Source organism: Dasypus novemcinctus, chromosome 6 (genome assembly GCF_030445035.2).
Source record: "Dasypus novemcinctus isolate mDasNov1 chromosome 6, mDasNov1.1.hap2, whole genome shotgun sequence".
NCBI classification, from domain to species: Eukaryota; Metazoa; Chordata; class Mammalia; order Cingulata; family Dasypodidae; genus Dasypus; species Dasypus novemcinctus.
This window is the reverse complement of record NC_080678.1, coordinates 54097832-54105342: the sequence shown is the minus strand read 5'-3', so window position 1 is coordinate 54105342 and position 7511 is coordinate 54097832.

Here is a 7511-nt window from a genome sequence, read left to right as displayed (position 1 = left end):
TTGTTAACTCTTTTATTGTTGAGTTGTATGATCTCTTTATATAGAATGGGCATGGATATGTGGTTTCCAAATGTTTGCTCTCCTTGAGTGGGCTGCCTTTTCAGCTTCTTGACAAAGTCCTTTGAATCACAACAGTGTTTGAGTTTGAGCAGGTCCCTTTTATCCATGCTTTCTGTTCGTGAGCTTGCTGGCAAACAACATGTAGCCAAAATGGCCACTAAGCATACACAATGGCTATCACAAAAGGCACCTCCCTTCTTCCTAGCCACGAGCCTGCATCTCCGGGGTGGTTACTGTGTGTTTAACCTGGCTGTGTGATACCGGGACCCCATCATCACTCACAACCCGTTCGAGAAGTTTGCCTCACTGAGGCGAAAGCTGTCTAGCTAACGGCCCCACAGGCATGCTCACAACTGGCACCCGAACTCAGGGACTCCACACCTCGTCCGGACAGCAACCAGCAGGATCCGAAGTGATCCTCTTCGTATCGGTGAATGAAGCTCAGAATGGGGAACTTAGTCTCTTCTGAGAATGCACTAGAAACATGGGCGTTATATGCCCTATTAGCTAGCCGCCACCTTAAAATCACTAAAAAATACCTCTATCAGTATTCCATCCTTCTTGTCCGTTTTAACCCGTGCCTTTCCACTGCTGCAATATGGAATCCTGCCACTTGGGCTAAATTGCTCAGGCAAGTCAAATCCACTAAGCCCCATGAAAGCAAAACCTTCCCTCTTAGTCTCATCCCCACTCTTTTAGCTATTCACGGCTGCCTTACAGGCGCCCCGCTAGACACTGGCTAAAACCCGAGGAGCCTAACTCTCTCACTGCCACACCTACTACACCTCCCTTTTCAGCTCCGCTTATTAACTCTTTCACTGCCGGGCCTTCTACACCTCCTCTTTCAGCTCCACTTACTGCAATTGTCCTTAATCACCACCCATTCACTCCTCCTCACTTCTTTCCAGTAAATTACCACAATGAGATTCTCCTCCCTTTTAGGCTCCTTAGCATCATAAAACCATTACTCACCTTCGTAAATCTGTTCAAGGATATAGTCTTAATAGCCCCTGTGCTCAGATGTTATTAAACAGCATTTCTCATGCTCACAATACACCTACTAATTGGAAAAGCCTAGTCCTTGCTATTTTAACCCTGGGAAATTACATTACCTAAAAAGCTCTCTATTATAATGAAGCTGAAAGTGTAGGTACCCACAACATTACTAATGGAATAACAGTCATTCCCCCAAGTGCTTTCAAAGGTGAGGAGCAATAAACCCTTCCAAAAGTTCAGGCTAGCTGTCCCCCCCCCCTACTTTGAACAATGTTTAACCATAACTAAACTAATAACAATGTTTCCAAGCACAAGCTTGCATGTTACAGGCAACATGGATTCCAGAAGAAATCTTAAGAAGTTATATTTAAAATGTGGTATAATGGATAGCTTAAAAGCAGCTATACCAAGAAAGTAAGAATTATGAGTTAATTGTAAACTGTATGTTTCTGTTACTGTGTTGTGATTGTTCTGTGTTTGTCTGTTCCTTCAGTGTCAGTGTATATTTTCATACCTCCGGATGGTAATATAAATTAATAAAAATTTATAAAAGAGCTCTATTAAAATGGCCAAAAATTAAATAAGCACTTATATTAATACTTAAGTTTAAATTTTAATAAGATTGCTACAATGATAAAAATCATAAGTCTTGATTAACAAAATTACTATAAGTCTTTTTATAAAAAGTTGTTCTTGCCTAGATTGAAATGAATAATTTATTTTTCTTCACAGGATAATATGAAGAATGTAAAACTTAAGTAAATATTAAAAAGGTTAAAAGTTTGTGAGGATGCTAACTGAAATTTAATACATTTTTGCAGAAAGGTATGTTTTGTCCTAAAGTAGGATGGCTAATTTTCATAAACTCTTGGAACTTAAATGTATGTGGCAAGTTATAGAAAGTATTGTGGTAACTTTAAGTAAAGAAATGTGTTCTGTAAAGGTAAAATTTGTCTTAAAATAATATAATTATAGTCTATATGGTTATAAATAATTATAAGAAGTTTTATAAAGCATTGTTTAAATTCAAGTGTTTAAACAAACCTGAATTAATAATAATAATAATAATAATAATAAGTAATTTTATAACAAAAAAGCTTGGCTGCAGCCAGCCTCCCTTCACAACTTCCTTCTAGAAAACTGTTTCTGATATTGCATGCCACTAAGTATTTAAAGAAAAGTTCATTATTTTAACAAGCTTGTTTAGTGTTCACGGTATTCTGTTATAAGAAGTTTGCTTGATAACTTTGTATGTAGGCTATATGAAATGTGTTTTTATTGTTAAGGAAACAGAAGATAATTTTGTCCAAAGATAAAATGATTGATTATTGGAAAGAGTAGAGTGTGGGACAAAACCTGAGTGAATACTGAAAGTGCAGAAGGTTGGTGGAAAAGGAATTTTTATAGTTAAAGTGAAATAAAATTTAATGGGTCTATCTATAAAATTTTAAAGGCTTTAGTATCAAGTACTATGCTGATGCAAAGTTAAAAATTTTGTTCTTTCTCAAGGCCTCTCAAATCAATCTGATTTAGTACAAGTTTTTATCTTCAATAATCAGTATACAAAGAAAGTCTGTTTTATCAAAGTAGCTTCTTGTGCTTCTTGTTCTCATCATTTCCTCGGTGTTCCAAGAAAGGAAAGTTTTATCTCTTTTAAAGGAACATAATGTTCAAAACTGCTTTCTCAAAACCTAATCCTGAACAGTAGCCTTTTATTCCAAACTAATTATAAGAGATTTGTTCTTTTACCTTAAAAGAAAAATTACAGTAATAATTGAGTTCATTTAATATGTTATAAGTTGAATAAAAGGTGTTTTAAAGTGTTATAAAATTAACAAGTTTTTCTTTCCTTAAACCCTCTATTAATTAAAGTCATATGAATAAAAGGTTCCTATGAATGCTTAAAATTGTATAAAGTTACCAATATTTCAGCATAATATTAAAGAGAAGTACAATGTGGTTATTTATGGTTTTAATTATTATAAAACAGTATGTGTCACAGAAACAACCTCTTACCATAGATTAAAGTAACAACACTAGTATACAGCAATCCCAAACACTGCTAGTTTGTTGCAAAAAGTTAAGTCCAGCTGTATTGCTATCACTTTGTTTTAAAACTTGTTAAGACTTTCTTTAGTGTCTTCTTAGACAAATCAAGCCAGCTACATTCCTCTATCTGTAAAAAAACCCAACAATAAACTTTTGCAGTGCTTTTCAAGGCTATGTGCATAGCCCAACCATCTTGTACAGTATTTACTGATAGTAATAGTAATAAAAAAGCAGCATACATTACTTCTCAAAAAGAACAGGTTTAGCAAACTCCTTATTCATCTGCTCATTGCACAGAGCTTTCAGCCATCATTAAAGTTTTACAAATGTTTTAAGAGCCCTTGAACATTGTCTCTGACTCTAAATATGTAAGCCTTACTGTCAAGCATATTAAAACAGCTCATATCTTTGCTACTGAAGAGTTATCTTAACTTTTCACTGACTTGCAACATCTCATCAGGTTAAAACAGCATCCTATTTACATTACTCACATACGCTCTCATACCTCTTTGCCTAGTCCTATGACAGCAAATAATGCTCAAGCTGATTTATTAGTAGGGTGTTTACAAAGTGCTCATGATTACCATGCTTTAATTCACATTAATGCTAAAGGCCTACAAAATAAATATCAAAAGTTAACAAAACTACAGGCACAAAAAATTATTCACACTTGTCCTACTTGTGGACCACTAACAGCGGTGCCTTTTTAAGCTGAAACTAATCCCAGAGGCCTAACTCCTAATCAATTATGGCAGATGGATGTTACTCACATACCAACCTTTAGTAAACTACAATATGTTCATGTTTATATTGACACTTATTCTCATTTTATGTAGACTGCTGCTCAAGTAAGGAACAGTTGTATCATGTTCATGCACATCTATAGTCTGCTTTTGCACTAATGGGATGCCCTCTAAAAATTAATACTACACCTTCTTATATTAGTAAATCCTTTGAATCTTTCTTTTTAAAATATGGTATTCAACATGTTGCTAGTATTCCTTATAATCCAACAGGTCAAGCCATAGTTGAATGCAGCCATCATGCTCTAAAAACTATGCTTTTAAAACAAAAAGGGGGAGATAATGGTATTATAACACCAAAAGATTAATTAGCAAAAGCTTTATTTACTTTATATTTTCTTAATGTTTATAATTCATTAACACCTGTGGAATGTCACTCTGGAAAATGTCAAACATCTATAGTAGACACAGGAAATGAAGATCAACCAATATTCTAGAAAGATATTTTAAACAATGAATGGGAAAAAAGGCAGGATTAAAGTAAGGGGGTGAGGCTATGCTCTTATCAATTGAGAAAATGGAGATCAAATTTAGTTATCTGCAAAAAGGATTAAACTCCAGAATGAAGAGATGGAGTCTTCTACAACTTCTGATGATGGTGATCGTAAGTAATAAGGAAGCTGCCAGTAATTTCACTTATTAGGCCTATATACCTAACCCCCCATTACTTAGAGTGTTAACCTGGAAAAATCCATTCTTTCATATACATCTGAATAAAGCCCATGTATTCCCTAAACCAACTGATAATCGATTGCCAATTAAACACTATAAAGTAAGACAAAGAATCAATAATCTCATATTACCATTTGATTATCAACCCTTATGCATTAGTAACCATCCTTCCTGTATGTAGGTTAAAAATCAGGCCATAATTATCTTCAAAAATAATAATACTCAGTTTATTCTAACTTTGTTTCCCTCTTACAATTTAATCATAACCAAGAATCCTACTTATGATTGTCAGAAAATTAACTATAACCCAAAAATGCTCTATTCTATAAAAATGAGGCCTTGCATCCTAGTAGCCATTACCCCGCAACTAACATACTATGGAGAAGGCAAACTAGAAATTTTACTATCCCCATCTGTGTCAAAAAGAGCTGCCTTCCTCCCTATATTGGTAGGAATTAGCCTCACAGCTTCAGTCGCTGCAGCCACCACAGCGGGTAGCGCTCTTGGTCATGGCTTCATCAGCTTGCAATACTTTAAACAATGACAAATTAGCCTAGAATCCACTGCACAATCTCTTGACTCTCTGCAGCAGCAACTAACCTCCTTTGCTCAAGTAGCCTTACAAAACTGTGGGGCCTTAGATCTACTCACAGCTGAAAAAGGAGGAACATGTTTATTCCTCCAAGAAGAATGCTGTTACTATGTTAATGAATCTGGAGTTGTAGAACAAAATATTTAAAAACTTAATAATCTACATAAAAACATATACCAATCAAAATAGTGCCAATCCCTTTCTCAATTGGTTTTCTTCTCCCATCACATCGTGGTTCACCCCCCTAATTAGTCCTCTTATACTAATCATTATTTTCTTCACTATAGCACCTTGTCTTTTAAAGTGGTTGCAGAGGCACATAGAAAATATTTCTGCCTTCACTATTTACTCCATGCATCTCCGCCAGTACCAACCACTCGCGCAAGAAGAAACTGAAGCCACCACTGCCGTGTAGCCATGTAGCTAGCACACAGCCACCTTCCCTCCAGCCACAAAGCTCAGTTGGCAGCCAGAGATGGGTAAGACCTCCAGAGGGAGGCAACCTAAGACAGGCACAACTGCATGGCATAAATGACTCGTAACTGCTAGCCAAAGATGTGTAAGATTCTCAAGAGAGAACAACCTAAGACAGGCACAGTTATTGCAGTCTGGAAATAAAACAAAAACAGAGGTATTGTTGGTGAGCTTGCTGGCAAACAACATGTAGCCAAAATGGCTGCTAAGCATACACAATGGCTACCACAAAAGGCACCTCACTTCTTCCTAGCCAGCTTCCTACCAGAGAAGCCCACGCACGCCAACTTCAAAACTACCTCATCCAATCAAGTAGCTGCTTCATATTATCCCAATCCCCTTAGCCTATCTATAATTGACACGTCACCTCAAGCCCCCACCCCTGCGTATATAAGCTGTACCACTTCCCCAATAAACCAGACCTGCGCCACAAGCCTGCATCTCCGGGGTGGTTACTGTGTGTTTAACCTGGCTGTGTGATATTGGGGCCCCATCATCACTCACAACCCAATCAAGAAGTTCGCCTCAGCTAGGCGAAAGCCGTCTAGCTAATGGCCCCAGGGGCACGCCCACAGCTTTCTATTGCTGCTCATGCTTTCAGTGTAAGGATTAATAATGCACTACCTACCAACAAGTCTTAAAGATGTTTCCTACATTTTCTTCTAGAAGCTCTATGGTTATTGCTTTAATATTTAGGTCTTTGATCCATTTTGAGTTACTTTTTTAATAGGGTGTGACATAGGGGTCCTTTTTCTTTCTTTTGGCTATGATATCAGTTCTCCCAGCCCCTTTTGTTAAATAGATTGTTATTGACCAGCTGAGTGGGTTTGACGGGCTTGTCAAAAATCACTTGGCCATAGATGTGAGGGTCTGTTTCTGAACCATTAATTTGATTCCATTGAACTATGTGTCTATCTTTATGCCAGTACTTTGCTGTTTTTACCACTGAAGCTAGGTAATATTATTCAAAACCTGGAAGTGAAAGCCCTCCAACTTTGCTTTTCTCTTTTAAGATGTTTCTAGCTGTTTGGGGTACTATACCTTCCAAATAAATCTGACAAATTATGCTTTCCATTTGTTTGAAAAATGCTGGTGAAGTTTTTTCAGGATTATATTGAATTCATATATCCTTTGGGTAGAATTGCCATCTTAATGATATTCAGTATTCTAATCCATGAGCAAGGAATATTCTTCCAATTATTTAGGACTTTTAAAAAATTTCTTTTAGCAATGAGTTGTAGTTTTCTGAATACAAGTGCTTTACCTCTTTGGTTATGTTTATTCATAAATATTTCAAATGTTTGAGTCTTATAGTCAGTAGTATAAATTATTTTTCCCCCTGACTTCTTCCTCAGTATGCACATTACTAGTGTACAGAAATAACACTGATTTTTGCATATTGATCTTGTATCTAGACACACTACTAATATTGTTTAATAGTTCTAGCAGCTTGTTTTACATTTTTCAAGGCTTTTATCTGTGTATAGTGAAAGTTTTATTTATTTCTTCCTTTCTGATTTGGATGCCATTTATTTCTTTTTCTTGCCTGATTGCTTTAGCTAGAACTTCTAGCACTCTCTTGATCAATAGTAGTGACAGTGGGTATCCTTGTCTTGTCCCTAATCCAGTGGGAAAGCTTTCAGTATTCACCATTGAGTAGAATGTTAGCTACGGGTTTTTCATAGACGGACTTTAACATGTTGAGAAAGTTTCCTTCAATTCAAATTTTTGCTTATTTTTGATTGGGTTTTATATTAGTTTCCTTGGGTCATTGTACCAAAGTCCCATAAACTTGTGGCTTAAAATATTAGAAATTTATTTCCTCATAGTCCTGGAGACTAGAAGTCTGAAATCAAGGTGTTGGT